This window comes from Rutidosis leptorrhynchoides, chromosome 3, assembly GCF_046630445.1.
Source record: "Rutidosis leptorrhynchoides isolate AG116_Rl617_1_P2 chromosome 3, CSIRO_AGI_Rlap_v1, whole genome shotgun sequence".
In the NCBI taxonomy this organism is placed as follows: Eukaryota; Viridiplantae; Streptophyta; class Magnoliopsida; order Asterales; family Asteraceae; genus Rutidosis; species Rutidosis leptorrhynchoides.
The window spans coordinates 357,301,236-357,321,178 of NC_092335.1; positions in this window are offsets into that span (position 1 = coordinate 357,301,236).

Sequence of the window (19,943 nt, forward strand, 5' to 3'; positions counted from 1 at the left end):
TATATATATATATATATATATATATATATATATATATATATATATATATATATATATATAAGTAGTATTATTATTATTATAAAAAGGGGGTTTTACCATTTAATGGCCGGTTTGTCGATTTTAAGACTTAAATCACAATTAAAACCTAATGTAAAATATTAAATATAAATAAAACTTAATTTAAAGCGTAAAGTAAATGACGATTAATTAAAAGTGCGATAAATAAAAGTGCAATAACTTAAAGTACGATAATTAAAATGACGATAAATAAAAGTGCGATAATTAAAAGTGCGATAATTTAAAGTACGATGAATAAAATTGCGGTAAATAAAAGTGCGATGAGATATAAAATAAAAGAATTATGCTTATTTAAACTTCCGTAATCATGATGTTTGACGTGTTTATTTTAATTTATTACCATGGGTTAATTGTCCTTTTTCCTGGTTTATTTGATACGTTTATCTGGTTTTTGTCCATAATAGTCCATCGGTCATAAATATAAAGTGCAAGTGTCCTCATCAAATTACCCTTATACCCGAAGTCAAATATTCCAACTAATTGGGGATTTAAACTGTAACAAGGTCTTAATACTTTGTTAATGATTACACCAGGTTATCGACTGTGTGTAATCCAAGGATTTAATACGTTGTTAACAATTACACCAAGAATCCTTGTACGTAATCCACCCCTGTTTTAATGAGTCCATTGGTTATTAATCCATTCCCGTGTTCGGTCAAATGAACGATTATTAGTATTTATAAATATCCTGCCCATCGTATCCGATCAAGTGTATGTGGTTATTTATAGATACGTCAAATTGTAAATCTCCATATTAAATTTGTCATACCCCGTCCGAATCCATCTGGATGAAGTCACCAACATCTGGTCCCATTGCGATGATCGACTCCAAGTAATGTCTTTAAAATGAGCAAATGCACAGCGGAAGGTTTCTTTCATACCTGAGAATAAACATGCTTTAAAGTGTCAACCAAAAGGTTGGTGAGTTCATAGGTTTATCATAAAACAATAAAATTCATCATTTTGATAGACCACAAGATTTAAATCCTGCATGGTACAAATGGGCCCGAATCCTATACCCACCTGTAATGTACATGCGATATCTTTTAAATACAGTACACCTTTCTCGTGTACGAAATCATCTTTCATAAATCTTAGTAACCGTGCACATATCTCGTGCACAAAAATAACATACACATAACCTGTGTATAAAATCATTCTCTCGATACATAACATTCACTTTTCATTGCTTTCATAGCTTGGCTTGGTAACCGACCTTAACATATAATGCGCATAATAATATCCCCAAAACAGAACATCTCGTCTGTATAATAATCTTATAAACTTCGAAGTACTAAACACCACGCCCACTAGCCCTTCCGTCTAGTGAACATTCTGGGTGGGGGTGTTAAACCCGGTAGCTACCTTTAGGATTCGCGTCAATTACGCGTGCACTAATTCTCAAAATTAGTGATGTTCCCTAATTCTTAGGTTACCAAGCAATAATAATCAGGGGGAAAATATTCATATCAATTGTGGCAATTATCACGTCCACATAATTCAATGGTGGCAATTATCATGTCCACATAATTCATTCGAGGAATGTTTTGCTTGTGTCTATCTCATCAAACATTTATAAAAACATTTCATGTATTCGTAGTTCAAAATGTATTTCAAAAGCATTTAATAAAGCATTTGTAAAAGTAGCGCATGTATTCTCAGTCCCAAAAATGTAAAGAGTAAAAGGGAATCAAATGAACTCACCTAATGTATTTATTAGTAAAAATACATATAACTATATTGAAACAATGCAGGGTTGGCCTCGAGTTCACGAACCTATATCAATTATATATATTAACACGTTGTATTCGAACAAATTTATATATTATTAGTGATATACTTATTATTTTAATAAATTATATGTTATATGTATTATATATGGTTTTATGTAACTAATTGTTATTTAGTAAAATAATATTAATAATAAAAATTTGGTTCATTCTATAATAATAATAATATTAATAGTTATAATAATAAAATGATAACTTTTATTAAATGATACTTTTAATAATAATGAATCTAAAAAAAATATTTTTTTTACTAATAATAATAATAATAATAATACTAATATTTATATTTATATTAATAGTTATAATAATAATAATAATACTAATACCTATGATAATAATAATAAAAATAATAATGATAAGAATAATAATGAAATAAAAAGAGATGCTACCTTTAAAGTTTTCTCAACAAAAATGCCGCAGACATGGCTCGAACCTCGACCTCTCGCTTAACTCACAATACTCTAAACCATCACTCTATTGCTTACCTTCTGATATAATTCCTAATCCATTTATATTTAACCAGTTTATATATCTGTTTCCTTTTTCTTCCTCTTCATTAATCTAATTAAAAAAAAGCCTTAGCCTGGGCTCGAACTCATGACCCCTTAGTTAAACACACATGCCCTTTACCACTGCTCCACTTAATATCTTCTGTTTCTTAATACCAAAAAAAATAAATATAACCAATATCACCTCGACAAGTTATCAATTATCATCATCAAATCATTCGGTCCACATGAAAAGGGATCTCAGCCCAACAATACCGTAAAGGAGTTCGGCCCAAAAATGAATCGATCCATAAGGCAGCAGCATAAATCGATTTCTTTTTCTTTTTCTTTTTTTTTTTATAAACAAGTGGGGTTTTAGGGTTGGTAAATGTCGGCCATAATGTGAATTATTCAATGGCATATACTAGTTTAGTTAGAGACAAGAACAAAACAATTTCATCAACTATCATCGTTCTTTTAATCAGAATTTAGAAAGAGAGTAGCAGTTGTTGATGATAGGATGGTGGTTTCGTGTGGTTTCGGTTTACACAGAAAAACAATGGCAGTTGTAGCGGTAAGCAAGAACAAATACTTAACAATGGGTTTGGTGGTTGTTTAAGGCTAAAACATTCGTCGTAATAGTAGTGTAAATCAACAAGTGAGGTGTTGTTCTTGATTAGTATCTTCTCGGTTTGTATCAATGAGCGAAGTGGAAACAATCTAATAATATTCAAGGTAAAAGGGTAAGTGAGAAGTGGTGGTAGCGAACAGGAAACATAAACGAATAATAGATGTAGTATAGTTACTGCCGCAATAGTAAGTCGAAGGTATTGGTGGTTCTTGGGTGGTAGCAATCGATAGAAGATTGTAGGTTTTATGGAGTTCAATGGTGAAGTTGATGATTGTAACAAGTCACGATAATAGTGGTAATATATTATAGTGTTCGGTTATGGACCATAGTTTATGGTTATGGTTATATTGAGGTAAAAGATGGCGAATTTGGGTTGGTCTTCAAATAACAATAACCCAAGTAGCTAACAGCAGCCTGTTTCGATGGTGTTTGGGTCTTGGGGATTTATTGTGAACCGAATCACAACAACTAATTAATAATAGTATATGATTGGGTAACAAAAGAGATGGGTAGCAGTAGGTATATCGTAAATGGTGGTGGGGGTTTGCGTGAGCTGATCCAGAAACCCATTAATTACAGTTTACTAGTTGGTGAGGTTTTGATTATGGTTTAATGATCTTAAACTAGAACAAAAGTGGTTGATTAAAGGTGATGGTTGTTCATAGTGGTGGTGAAGGTGGCGGTGATATTTCATGATGGTTGGGTTCACAAAGATGTGAGAGTGGTTAACGAAGATAGTTGAAGTGGTGAAGTGGGTATCATGTATGTGGTGGCCGGATGATGATGGTTAAAAAATAATAATAATAATACAAGAAGTATCTATGATCGAATTTGGTTTTGAGTTCCGGGTTTTGTGGTTGATGGGTTTGATCAAGCTTTAAGGTGGAAATGGTTAGAGAAAAAGTGGTGGGTTGTCAGGTAGATATAAAACTTGGCTTGTTTCTTCAATATCATGTAGCAACCGAGGACTTTCATGTTTATCGATTTTATTTTCACAGACTTCATCTTCATACATAAGAAGGTTTGAAGTTAAAGCATCAGATGAGAAAGAAGGATTATATATAACTAGAGATTCGTGGAAATTCAAACAAAAAGTAGAAGATAGTTTTCATGTTTTGATTGAGTACCACAAGAGAAAAGAGATACAGATATATATATTATATCATATACTATGCCATATTCATAATCATGTGTTAAGTCAAAAGTAGGACAACAAGTGGCAATTATATTCCACTCTCGTGATGTTTAATTGTTTGCATTACGGAATACTATTACGTATCCAGTTGATAATTAGTGGCGGATAAAAGTCTTTCAGAAAATCCCAAATGTTTAGATTATCTATATTTATTTATTTTGGTCATTATGGTATAAAATTCAATCATTAATTTGATAAATAAAAATTACATCAACTGTCCCTCTCATTTATCAGTGAAATATAAAAAGTGTTAAAATTAAATAATTAGATCCTAAATATACTTTTAATAAGCCTATAACTTATATAACTCATTTTTGGATCACTTTTCATTTTAAAATTTCTTAAGTATGAATTTAACTTGCTTAGTATTAATCGGAACATCAAACGAGTACTACAAGCATTTAATATTTATTTTTAATATACTTTATTTATATATAGAGATATATTTTAAATAATAATCATTATAATATCCTATCTTTATTTTATTAATTTTTAATAACAACATATAATACTTCAATTTATATTTCGAATTATTATTTATATATACATACACACATATCTATTTACAATTAATTGTTCGTGAATCGTCGAGAGCAGTTGAAGGTCAAATGAATTCATGTAAACTGTTTCAAAGTTTTCGAGACTCAACATTACAGACTTTGCTTATCGTGTCGAAATCATATCAAGATTAAGTTTAAATTTGGTCGGAAATTTCCCGGTCGTCACAGTACCTACCCGTTAAAGAAATTTCGTCCCGAAATTTGAGTATGGTGGTCATGGTTAACAATAAAAATGTTTTCATGACAATATGAGCTGATGAATAAAGTTTTATTACCATAAGGTAATTTGAATGAGACAATTCGATTATTCGTAGAGTACGAGTGAAGCCATCACTAAATAGTGAAATGATAAAGACGGTTTCATCATAACTTTTGACTAGTCATGGTTGAATTTAGAAAATAAGGTGTATCTTAACTTTTGACATTGTCTTGGTTGAATTCCGGAATTCAAGGGATATAAAGAAAATCTTCGAAGTCTAAAAGATTTGATTCTTCGGCGAGTAAGAAAATTAAGATCTCTATAATTAAATACGGTGATCTGCCTCGATTACTCTGTCTGATACTTCCATTATAAATTAAACTCTTCCTTTCCATTATTTTCACCATTCCTATACTTTCTTTCTCAGTTCATATATCCAAAAGATTGTAAAAATGCTTAATCCGGTTCTAATCCTTGTCCTTCTTCTGTCAATCACTTCTGTCTTCCTCCTTTTTCATCTACCACCGGAGGAATCTGCTTTCTTCTACTTCGCCCTTGGGGTTATAGTGTTTTTAATTCTCCCGTGTCTTTATGTTGCAATAAACATTGATATACACGGTTTGTAATTTATGTGTTGTTATCGGACTTTATATCTTCCCTTATATTTCGAAGCTCTATGCTTTTGTTTTCTCTTTCCGATTTCAAGTCAAGCGAATAATGGTCCAGAATTTGTAGATATAGAGTTTTGAATGATTATAATGTTCTAAGCAGGAAGGAACGTGATAGCACGATTTGATTTGTCAAATTACCAGAATTACTGAGGATAGAACTATCAAGAATATATTTTCTTGATATGTTCAGAAGTTAAGTAGAATGAAAGGGTTATGTAACATGGCATGTGATAACGTTATGATTCTGTGAATCTTCACGTCCCGTTAGAAACTCAGCATGACTTACTGTAATATAATCACGTTGATCAAGTGTCATTATATTATACTAACTCATACATCAGTTCCCAATATTACTTCAATAACATTCATATTTTAAGCTCGAAAGTTACAGAATATAGAAACTAACAGTTTCTATTTGATGTAACACTGATAGCACGAAGAGATTAATGATTACATATAAGAATAGTTATAAAAATATCTTCAGAAATATGGAGGATATTTATAATGAAAGATACGATGATATTTTGGAATTTCTAATATCGAATCGAAGGATGGTGAAGAAAATTAGTCCGCAAGAGTTTGGAGTCAGAAGCAAGGTATTCGCTAAAGATTTCATCAGAAACAAAATCATCAGGATTCTTAATGTACAAGTTTAGTCCTTGTGATTTGTTCAGAGACTCCTTCATAGTTTGATCAATCGGTTTTTCAGTTTCAAACTTTTTCTGAGCTTTGCCAACATACAATTCTTTATCATCAACTTTTGGCTGTTGAGGTCATTTACAGTTTTTGTTGCTTTATTCAACTTTTCAAAATTCAGAGTATTAATTCGCAGACTGGGTGCTTTTCAGAATTTCAGAATGGACGATCATAGTTCTAAGAGATAAATGTTATATGGATACATATAACTGTAGATGTGGAAACATTGCGAGACTCACCATACAGATTTGTTGATTCTCGATAATTTGTATGACAATTCTTGTTACAAGATGTGGATGAGTACATGATGAGACTTCAATAGATAAATATAGTGATTTGTCGGAGAGATTTAAACCAAGGAGCGATGAGGTTGCTGGTACATCTGCTGGTAATATGGTGGAATATAAAAGGTTTCCCAGTAACAATAAAAGAGCATACACATAAATCAAGGTGATAATAAGGTTGTTTCGAACGAAAAGTCGAAGTTGACTTGCCGGAGCTGTGACAAAATTTTCTACTTTGAAAAGAATTACCAAGTTATTTTGGGTAATAATTACACTAAAGAAATTAGTATAGATACGTGTTAAACGTTTACCCAGGTTCCGAGTATTTTCATGTGCATAACTATATGCGTCAATCTCTTCTTCCGTATATGAAGTGCTGTTGGTTCATCCTCTCGATTTCGGGTATTTTCAAGAATCATGAAAGGTTTGAACGCAGATTGTAATTGTCAAGATACAAAAGAGGTTTAAGATGAAATCAAGTGGCAAACTTGAAGAAATGTTTAGTTTCATATGTTATAATCAATATTTTAATTCATTTTAACTGTCCAATGTTATTAGTCCACAGTCGATAGTCCACAGTTAACAGTCCAATATTTCGTATATAGTTTAATATATAATATTCGAATTAATTAATACGTATCGTGACCCGTGTACATGTCTCAGACTTGATCACAACTCAAACTATATATATTATTGTAGAATCAACCTCAACCCTGTATAGAGAACTCGATCATTACTGCATATAGAGTGTCTATGATTATTCCAAATAATATATATAGATGCGTCGATATGATATATCAAAAATTTGTATACGTGTCCCGATATTTAAAGTGCGTAAATAAATAACAGAATTTAAATGACGATAAATAAAATTGCGAGAATTAAAATTGCGATAAATAAAATGCGATAAATAAATTGCGATAAATAAAAATGTAACCAGTTAGCTAGGAACAGTTAGCGTGGATTCTTAACAAAATTTTCTTCATAGTTAATTCGTTTGTTTCTAACAAATTTTATTTTGTCCAATGTTTTCTTCATTATGCCACTTGTTGAATTCTGATAGGTAAAAATTCAAATATGAAATTGAATGAAAATGGTTATTCTGCGATGAATGGATACGTATATATGTGAATGTAAGTAGGATAATAAATGACTGTTGAATCAGATTCGAAGAAGGTACAGTGTATCTTATTAATGTGAAATCTAAATATTCCTCGGGTATTACCTACCCGTTAAAATATTTTCACCATTAACAGTTTGTACAAAAGAATTTCTAATTACAATCCTTATGAAAACATATATACATATAAATTTTCTTCAGATGTAGTCAGGGATTTTAATGAATCAATATGATATTAGACTCATTTGATTTACCGTTAGAATAAGAATATATAATCTCTAAAACATTAGAGATTACATAATCGCCATGTTGAACGAAGATAAATGATGTAGAATGATTCGTAGAATGATAATTTATACTCGAGATACAGAATGAGATGTTGAGGCATGAATTGTTGATGGTACTGGTGCTGTTACTGATGGTACTGTTGGTGCCGGTGATGTTACTGAAGCTGGTACATTTTGCACAATATTCTCTAAATTGATTACTCGAGCGTGAAGTTCGTTGACTTCTTGTATTACTCCGGGATGATTGTCGGTCGAAATGAGCGGATGAATAAGGTTTATAATTTTGAGATATTATATAATCATGGTGAGATATTCGGGAAATGATGGTGAAAATGGTGTTTCGAACTAGTTCGCCGGTAAGTGCGTCAGGTTCTTCGCCAATAGGTGAATTCGGTTGGTGGAAGGGATCGCCTTCTTCGCGTCTCCATTGATTAGGTCGACTATGAACCCATTAGATGAATTGGTTAATTCATTCTGGTGACGCTACTTTTAGCTTAGGTGAACATCCATGTCGGAATAGCTGTCGGAATAACTATCGAAATAGCTATCAAAATATAAGGGACTCGAACTGGTTGAGGGATTCATCTCGTACGATCAGATGAAGGATTTTCGATAACAAATAGATTATAGGATGTACATTAGTACCCTTCAATACATAATTTACATATGCATATATAATACTAAAATCCCATAAGTTACGGAGGAATCTACGGAATATGTCAGGCAAAGTTATAGTAACAGATACGCTAAGATATGAAGTAGCAGATACGCTAAGATATGAATTTTATCTATACACTATTCATGCAATCCAGGCAGTAAGATATGTCTAGATTAAGAATGATAAGCAAGTGATTCCCTAAGAATAATAAGAAGGTAATTTTCGACACGAAATGATAAGCAAAACTTTTGACATGCAGACACGGTCGAAGTCCAGACTCACTAATGCATCCTAACGACTATTAGTTAGACACACTAATGCAAGACCTAGTTCGCTAAGACCACCGCTCTGATACCACATGTCATACCCCGTCCTAATCCATCTGGACGAAGTCACCAACATCTGGTCCCATTGCGATGATTGACTCCAAATAATGTCTTTAAAATGAGCAAATGCACAGCGGAAGGTTTCTTTCATACCTGAGAATAAACATGCTTTAAAGTGTCAACCAAAAGGTTGGTGAGTTCATAGGTTTATCATAAAACAATAAAATTCATCATTTTGATAGACCACAACATTTAAATCCTGCATGATATAAATGGGCCCGAATCATATACCCACCTGTAATGTACATGCAATATCTTTTAAATACAGTACACCTTTCTCGTGTACGAAATCATTTTTCATAAATCTTAGTAACCGTATACATATCTCGTGCACAAAAATAACATACACATAACCTGTGTATAAAATCATTCTCTCGATACATTACATTCACTTTTCCTTGCTTTCATAGCTTGGCTTGGTAACCGACCTTAACATATAATGCGCATAATAATATCCCTAAAACGGAACATCTCGTCTGTATAATAATCATATAAACTTCGAAGTAATAAACACCACGCCCACTAGCCCTTCTGTCTAGTGAACATTCTGGGTGGGGGTGTTAAACCCGGTAGCTACCTTTAGGATTCGCGTCAATTAGGCATGCACTAATTCTCAAAATTATTGATGTTCCCAAATTCTTAGGTTACCAAGCAATAATAATCAGGGGGAAAATATTCATATCAATTGTGGCAATTATCACGTCCACATAATTCAATGGTGGCAATTATCACGTCCACATAATTCATTCGAGAAATGTTTTGCATGTGTCTATCTCGTCAAACATTTATAAAAACATTTCATGTATTCGCAGTTCAAAATGTATTTCAAAAGCATTTAATAAAGCATTTGTAAAAGTAGCGCATGTATTCTCAGTCCCAAAAATGTAAAGAGTAAAAGGGAATCAAATGAACTCGCCTAATGTATTTTGTAGTAAAAATACATATGACTATATTGAAACAATGCAGGGTTGGCCTCGGGTTCACGAACCTATATCAATTATATATATTAACACGTTGTAATCGAACAAATTTATATATTATTAGTGATATACTTATTATTTTAATAAATTATATGTTATATGTATTAAATATGGTTTTATGTAACTAATTGTTATTTAGTAAAATAATATTAATAATAAAAATTTGTTTCATTCTATAATAATAATAATATTAATAGTTATAATAATAAAATGATAACTTTTATTAAATGATACTTTTAATAATAATGAATAAAAAAATAATTTTTTTTACTAATAATAATAATAATAATAATACTAATATTTATATTAATAGTTATAATAATAATTATACTAATACCTATGGTAATAATAATAAAAATAATAACGATAAGAATAATAATGAAAATAAAAAGAGATGCTACCTTTAAAGTTTTCTCAACAAAAACGCCCCAGACATGGCTCGAACCTCGACCTCTCGCTTAACTCACAATACTCTAAACCATCACTCGATTTATTACCTTCTAATATAATTCCTAATCCATTTATATTTAACCAGTTTATATATCTGTTTCCTTTTTCTTCCTCTTCATTAATCTAATTAAAGAAAAGCCTTAGCCTGGGCTCGAACTCATGACCCCTTAGTTAAACACACATGCCCTTTACCACTGCTCCACTTAATATCTTCTGTTTCTTAATACCGAAAAAAATAAATATAACCAATATCACGTCGACAAGTTATCAATCATCATCATCAACTCATTCGGCCCACATGAAAAGGGATCTCAGCCAACAAGACCATAAAGGAGTTCGGCCCAAAAATGAATCGATCCATAAGGCAGCAGCATAAATCTATTTCTTCTTTTTTTTTTTTTTATAAACAAGTGGGGTTTTAGGGTTGGTAAATGTCGGACATAATGTGAATTATTCAATGGCATATACTAGTTCAGTTAGAGACAAGAACAAAACAATTTCATCATCTATCATCGTTCTTTTAATCAGAATTTAGAAAGAGAGTAGCAGTTGTTGATGATAGGATGGTGGTTTCGTGTGGTGTCGGTTTACACAGAAAAACAATGGCAGTTATAGCGGTAAGCAAGAAGAAATACTTAACGATGGGTTTGGTGGTTGTTTAAGGCTAAAACAGTCGTCGTAATAGTTGTGTAAATCAACAAGTGGGGTGTTGTTCTCGATTAGTATCTTCTCGGTTGGTATCAATAAGTGAAGTGGAAACAATCTAATATTATTCAAGGTAAAAGGGTAAGTGAGAAGTGGTGGTAGCGAACAGGAAACATAAACGAATAGTAGATGTAGTATAGTTACTACCGCAATAGTAAGTCGAAGGTATTGGTGGTTCTTGGGTGGTAGCAATCGATAGAAGATTGTAGGTTTTATGGAGTTCAATGGTGAAGTTGATGATTGTAACAAGTCACGACAATAGTGGTAATATATTATGGTGTTCGGTTATGGACCATAGTTTATGGTTATGGTTATGTTGAGGTAAAAGATGGCGAATTTGGGTTGGTCTTCAACTAACAATAACCCAAGTAGCTAACAGCAGCCTGTTTCGATGGTGTTTGGGTCTTGGGGATTTATTGTGAACCGAATCACAACAACTAATTAATAATAGTATATGATTGGGTAACAAAAGAGATGGGTAGCAGTAGGTATACCGTAAATGGTGGTGGGGGTTTGCGTGAGCTGATCCAGAAACCCATCAATTACAGTTTACTAGTTGGTGAGGTTTTGATTATGGTTTAATGATCTTAAACTAGAACAAAAGTGGTTGATTAAAGGTGATGGTTGTTCATAGTGGTGGTGAAGGTGGCGGTGATATTTCATGATGGTTGGGTTCACAAAGATGTGAGAGTGGTTAACGAAGATAGTTGAAGTGGTGAAGAGGGTATCATGTATGTGGTGGCCGGATGATGATGGTAAAAAAAAATAATAATAATAATAATAATACAAGAATTATCTATGATCGAATTTGATTTTGAGTTCCTGGTTTTGTGTTTGATGGGTTTGATCAAGCTTTAAGGTGGAAATGGTTAGAGAAAAAGTGGTGGGTTGTCAGGTAGATATAAAACTTGGCTGGTTTCTTCAATATCATGTAGCAACCGAGGACTTTCATATTTATCGATTTTATTTTCACAGACTTCATCTTCATACATAAGAAGGTTTGAAGTTAAAGCATCAGATGAGAAAGAAGGATTATATATAACTAGAGATTCGTGGAAATTGAAACAAAAAGTAGAAGATAGTTTGCATGTTTTGATTGAGTACCACAAGAGAAAAGAGATACAGATATATATATTATATCATATACTATGCCATATTCATAATCATGTGTTAAGTCAAAAGTAGGACAAAAAGTGGCAATTATATTCCACTCTCGTGATGTTTAATTGTTTGCATTACGGAATACTATTACGTAACCAGTTGATAATTAGTGGCGGATAAAAGTCTTTCAGAAAATCCTAAATTTTTTGATTATCTATATTTATTTATTTTGGTCATTATGGTATAAAATTCAATCATTAATTTGATAAATAAAAATTACATCAACTGTCCCTCTCATTTATGAGTGAAATATAAAAAGTGTTAAAATTAAATAATTAGATCCTAAATATAATTTTAATAAGCCTATAACTTATATAACTCATTTTTGGATCACTTTTCATTTTAAAATTTCTTAAGTTTGAATTTAACTTGCTTAGTACTAATCGAAACATCAAACGAGTATTACAAGCATTTAATATTTATTTTTAATATACTTTATTTATATATAGAGATATATTTTAAATAATAATCATTATAATATCCTATCTTTATTTTATTAATTTTTAAAAACAACATATAATACTTTAATTTATATTTCGAATTATTATTTATATATACATACACACATATCTATTTACAATTAATTCTTCGTGAATCGTCGAGAGCAGTCGAAGGTCAAATGAATTCATGTAAACTGTTTCAAAGTTTTTGAGACTCAACATTACAGACTTTGCTTATCGTGTCGAAATCATATCAAGATTAAGTTTAAATTTGGTCAGAAATTTCCGGATCGTCACAAAATTAACGAACTATCATTCAGTTAAACAAATATAAAGCCTATTAATAACCCATAGTCCAATTTCCACAAGTGTCGGTCTTTTGACCAAACCCCAATTATGGTCCAAAGCCCAATAACCCCGTCTTAATATTTAGTCCAACATCACGATTACTTCGGCTTAAATAAGCATAATAATAACTTAGCTACGAGACATTAATTTAAAAAGGTTGAACATAACTTACAATGATTATTAATCGCATAGTGTTACACGAACAGAGTTTCGACTTACAAAACCTTAAAACATTGACTACAATAACCTTATTATTATTATTAACTTAAATTAAAATTAAAATATAAATATATATTGAGAGAGTGAGAGATAAGATATAAGATGGTGTACTCAAACTCGTAGAATTTTGCTGCTATTTATAGAACCTGTCCTTACTGTTACAGCCATACGATCACATATGTTATAAGCTTCCTGGCCATGCGATCGCATGGATAGGCTGTCCAGCTCCAATCATTGATTTAAAATGTGGGTGGCTTGAATATTTAATATATATAATATAATTTATATAATTTTATATAATTACATATATATATATATATATATATTATATTATATTCACGTCCTTTTGTACGATTTAATATCTTGTACTTTGCGTTTTGCGGCTTGTACTCTTGTAATGTTTAGACATTTCTCATCAATAATTTGAACCATTTGGATTGTATTTTGTACTTTTTAGCATTTTGGTCATTTGCGTCTTCAAATCGTCGAATCTATCTTTTGTCTTCACCTTTTATTATTTAAACGAATATCACTTGTAAATAGAACAATTGCAACTAAAAACTTGTCTTTCTGGAAGGATAATGCTATGAAATATATGTTTGTTTTTAGCATTATCAAATATTCCCACACTTGAGCGTTGCTTGTCCTCAAGAAATATAGAACTTGAATAAAACTTTACTAGAATCACTTTTTTATTTTTCACACTTTGTACACCAGTGATTTGATACGGCGGTATGAACAATGATAGTAACGATGTGGTGTATGAAGGTATTTCGTATGCCCGAGAGACATATTAAATTAACGTGGCCACTATGTTATGATCCAAGGTGGGTCATACCCAATAACAAGCTTACCAACACTTTATATGTATTTATTTTAACGGTTGGATTGTTAAATAAATACGCGACACTTGAACTTTAGAAAATCGGTTTTCTAAATTATAATCACTTGAGATAAATTATTTGGATAATTTATATATGATGTGGATTTAATTATTTATAGGTTTAAATAATTATGTTATGTTATATTTTATAAAATGGTTTATAAAATTATTGCAAGTAACAAATACATGTTTATTTTATACAAGTTTTATAAAATTATTACAAGTTTTATAAAAACATTCTTGTTATAAAATAATGGCATGGATGGGCAGTTTTTGGGACTCCAAGACAAGTCCCATGCTTGTTGATTCTTGTTACTTTTGATAAAAATATTCTCAAGTGCATACTTAACAAAAGGACCAAGGCTTGACTCATTTTGTGAGGTGAATACTAGACTTTCAAAGCAAAAAAACTGCACAAAAAATTGCTGCTGCTGTAGGCTGCTGGCCGTGGGGTTTTTGAGCTCAAAAGGGAGTTCTAAACTTTGTTTTACAAGATATATCAAGTGTAAATCAAATCCTAACTAAAGGAAACGGTGTTGGGGTTATTGCTTGGGGTATTTCTTGCTTGAGGCTTCAAGCTAGAAGCTCTATTTTCCATCATCTTTATCATCATCTTGCATCCTTGTAAACAACCCTCAACTAGCTTGAGGAGGTATATATATCTTCTCTACTTATTATATTTGTAAGCATTTATCCAAGACTTGATATTATCATGAAATTTAACTTAATAGCTTAACATGTTAACATGAACTTTACATGATGCTTCCGCTTGCTTTTATTACATTAAATTGGTTTTGTAATCAAGTTAACTATAAGAACATATTGTTTATGAAACTTGTTAAATTCCATCAATGGTATCTAGAGCTAAGGTCTATGGATTATGCTTCGTATATTGTCTTTAAACCCACCATATTTGCATTCTAAGTGCATGCATGAAAATGGAATGCAAAAATTTTCGGGTTTGGGAGGGTTGTTAAGGTTGGCCGATTTCTAAGGGGTTCCAAAAGGGTTTGGAACTTGCAAATTGGTCATATTTGGTTGTATGTTGTTGTTCACAATCTAGCCAAGACCTTGTGTTTGAATGGATATTTGTTTGGTTGATTTATTATTTTGATATGGTTGTGATATTCATTCATTTTGGTTTGTAATATTAATTATTCAATTGGTTTGTAATATTATTCATTTAGTCTTGTAATTTATTTTATATTTGGCATGTAAAATAGATTAGGATGTATTTTCATTTTTTAGAGAAAAATGTATTAGGATATATTTTGTAAAAATGAAGATACAAGAAGATGACAATGAAGAACACAAGGAAGGATGCAAGATTAAGTGGAAGATTTGAAATCTCCTACTTTGTGTTATAACCCCTTTACCGGTGGTATTTGTTTTCGGCAAAATAAATGTCTACCAAATTGGCTTGATTGTGAACATATTGTTTTGCATGCTTGGTTGTTTATTGTATGATTGTGGATTGTATGTTTGTATGCTACAAGTTAATCACACAAGTTAACAACAAAATAAATGACAATTTAATTGGTTAAATTAGACGTTATTAACAACATGCAAAACGACAATTTAAATGGTTAAATTGAAATGGCAAAAGGAAATTAATAAATGGTTATTAAGAACACTAATAGGATCACACGTATAAAATGGTTTATATCAAGTAATTGGCTTAATTACAAGACTTGAAAATGGATTTCAAATGAATCATACACTAAATGCATGTTGGTGTATAGCATAAAAGTTTTCTCAAACTAGAATTAATGAAAACTTAAAATCCCTTATTCCACAAGGCAAACAAGTTAAACGCCATCCTTTTGTGCAACACTTAAAAATATTAGGGAACTCATAATGGGATAAAGGTCACCTAACCATTATGAGCAAACTAATATGATTGAGGTAAATTTCGCACACTTGTGGGATAAAGGTCACCTAACCACTTGTATGTTAAATTTACACGTTTACACAAGTAGGACGACTTGATTTGGGAATCATGAACTTAGGGTCACCGAAGCATGAGGAACAAATAGGCGTTGATGGGATAAATATGCCATGCAAAAGGATTGCATGATCCCATAACTTAGAAGTTGCAAAAGGATTGCAATTGTCATATAATGACTACCTAGCTAAATCAAATGACGGGATAAAGGTCACCTAACCGAAATTTGTTTTACCGTTAGATTCTAGAATTTAATAAATATCAATTGAATTTAAAGGGTATTGATTGTTAAATTAAAATTGAAACTTAAACAACTTTGTTAAATTTTGTAGATGGCCGCAAATAACAACAACGTTCCAAACGCACCAATAAACTTTAACAACCTATCGTTGAGGTCAATCCTCAAAAAGGAAAAACTCAACCATACGAACTTCATGGATTGGTTTCGCAATCTAAGAATTGTCCTCAAACTAGAGGATAGGGTGTATGTGTTGGAAGACCCCATTCCCGATCAACCGGACGAGGATGATACGGAAGGCATGGCTTATTGGGATAAGTATTGCACCGATTCGGTGCAAGTCTCCTGCCTTATGCTTGGGACTATGATACCCGAACTCCAAAAGGACTTCGAGCATCATAGTGCATATGACATGATCACACAATTGAAGGAGATGTTCCTTTAACAAGCTCGTGTCGAGCGCTTCGAAATGGTTCGAGCGCTTCATGCATGTCGGATGGACGACTCCCAATCCGTTTCATCTTATGTCCTTAAGATGAAAAGCCTAATTGATCGAGCAAACCGTCAAAACTGCAATGTGTCTAATGAATTAGCCACGGACCTTATCCTTAATTCCTTGTCAAAGAGGTTTGACACATTTGTAATGAATTACAATATGAATGGTTGGGATAAGAGCATTGGCGAATTACATTCCATGCTTAAGACGGCTAAAGCAAGCATGGGTAAAAGGGCTTCACTCATGTTTATGATCAATGAAGGCGGGTCCAAAACCAATAACACTTCTAAGTTAAAGGTGGCTAAGAGGAAAGGTCCCGCCTACCAAGGCAAGGGCAGGGGAAAAGGGAATATGGTTACCCCAACCAACAACAACAAGAAGCAAAAGGTTGCCGGAAAAGCTAACCCCAAGGAAGATCCGTGCTTTGGTTGCGGTGAAATGGGTCACTGGAAACGCAACTGCCTGGTCTACCCTAAGGAGTTGAAAGAAAAGAGGGATGCAAGGAAAACCTTAGGTAATGTATATATGGTATATATTGAGCTTAGTATTACTTCTTCTAATACATGGGTATTAGACATAGGATGTGGAACTCACATTTGCAATTCTATGCAGGGGTTCAAAAGAAGTAAACAAGAAACGGGAACATCAAGTCTCTACATGGGAAATGGAGCTAAGGTGCAAGTAGTAGCTCAAGGAGACTTTATTTTGAAGCTTCCAAGTGGTTTGGAGCTTATGTTGAAAAATGTTTTGTATGCACCCGATTTATCTCGAAACATTATTTCTGTATCCCGCTTGAAACAATGTGGTTTTGATCTTAATTTCATTAATGAGGATATTCATATTTCTTTAGATAATGTGTTCTATTTCAAGGCTTCGCCTTCGAATGGTATTATGAATTGGTTCATGATGACACATCATACAATAGCTCAATGTTCCATGCTAACACCAAGAAACTCAAAAGGGATTTGATTGATTCCTACTTATGGCATTGTCGCCTTGGTCACATAAACAAGAATCGAATGCATACACTTCAAAAGAATGGACTTTTGAAATCAAATGAACTAGACTCGTTTGATGTATATGAATCTTGTGTACAAGGCAAAATGACTAAAGCACCTTTCAAAGGGACCTATGAAAGGGCTAAGGACTTATTGGGATTAATACATTCGAATGTATGTGGACCCTTTAAGCCCATGACTAGAAAAGGTGAAAGATACTTCGTCACTTTCATTGATGACTTCAGTCGTTTTAGATATGTCTACTTGTTAAGACACAAGGACCAAACTTTTGAAGCATTCAAAGAGTATCAAAACGAAGTACAAAATCAACTCAACAAGACAATCAAGGTACTTCGTACCGATAGAGGAGGTGAATACCTAAGCGATGCTTTCCAAGATCATATTAAACGTTGTGGGATTATCTCGCAACTTACTCCTCCTAGAACACCCCAACTTAATGGAGTTTCCGAAAGGAGGAACCGAACCCTAATGGATATGGTTCGATCTATGATCGCAAGGAGCTCGTTACCTCTATCATTTTGGGGTTATTGTCTATGCTCCGCGGCTCGTATTCTAAATATGGCCCCAACTAAGAAAGTGGAACGAACACCTCATGAGATGTGGTTTGGAAAACCTCCATCTCTTTCATACTTAAAGGTATGAGGATATGAAGCTTACCCTAAGCGTTACGTCCCTAATAAGTTGAATGCTCGATCTACGAAGTGTATCTTCATAGGATATCCCAAGGATGATATGGGATACTATTTCTATGATTCTTTCGAGCATAATGTATTTGTTGCTCGAAAGGCTGAATTCCTTGAAACTAAGTTCCTAATGGAAGGAAATAGTGAAAAGAAGATAGATCTTGAAGAGGTTCAAGATCAAGCAGATGATACACAATTGGTTGACACTAGCACTCAACATAAAGATGTTGAGAATGATCAAGTGGATGATTAAAGTATACAAGACGTTCGCAGGTCTGATAGGATTAGTAATCCTCCTGAGAGATATAGGTTTCTCATGGATGGTTTCTATGTGGTTGATTTGGATGAACCAACAAACTACCAAGATGTCTTATCAAGGATTGATAAGGATAAATGGTAGGAAGCCATGAACACTGAGATGCAATCCATGTATGACAACCAAGTTTGGGAACTTGTTAAACAACCTACTGGCTCAAGGCTAGTTGATTGTAAATGGCTTTTCAAAATGAAAACCGACATACGTGGAAACTTGGACACATATAAAGCTAGACTTGTAGCAAAAGGTTTCACTCAAACTCAAGTGGTTGACTATGATGAAACTTTTTCGCCTGTGGCAATGCTAAAGTCTATTAGGATATTACTTGAAATTGATGCTCATTATGATTATGAAATATGGTAGATGGATGTCAAGACCGCTTTCCTAAACGGACATCTTGAGGAAGATGTCTATATGGTTCAGCCTGAAGGTTTTGTTGATCCGAAATATCCTAAAAAGGTATGCAAGTTAAAGAAGTCAATCTACGGATTGAAACAAGCATCTAGAATGTGGAATCATCGTTTTAATGAGGAGGCCAAGAAATTTGGTTTCATTAAAAATGGTGATGAAGCTTGTGTATACAAGAAAGCTAGTGGGAGCACTATCATGTTCCTTGTATTATATGTGGATGATATATTATTATTTGGGAATGATATTCCGGCAATGCAAGGAGTTAAAACTTGGTTAAGTAAATGCTTCTCCATTAAGGATCTTGGAGAAGCACAATACGTTTTGGAGATTGGGATCTACAGGGATAGATCCAAGAAACTGATAGGTTTGAATCAAAGTGCATACGTTGAAAAGATCTTGAAAAGGTTCAAGATGGAAAACTCTAAGAAAGGTTTGGTACCTATTCAAAAAGGAACGCTTCTCAGTTCATCTCAGTGTCCTACCACAAAAGATGAACAAGAGAGAATGAAGAAAGTCCCGTACGCATCTGCTATTGGGTCAATCATGTATGCAATGATATGCACTAGACCGGACGTGTCATTCCCTCTTAGCCTGACAAGTAGATAC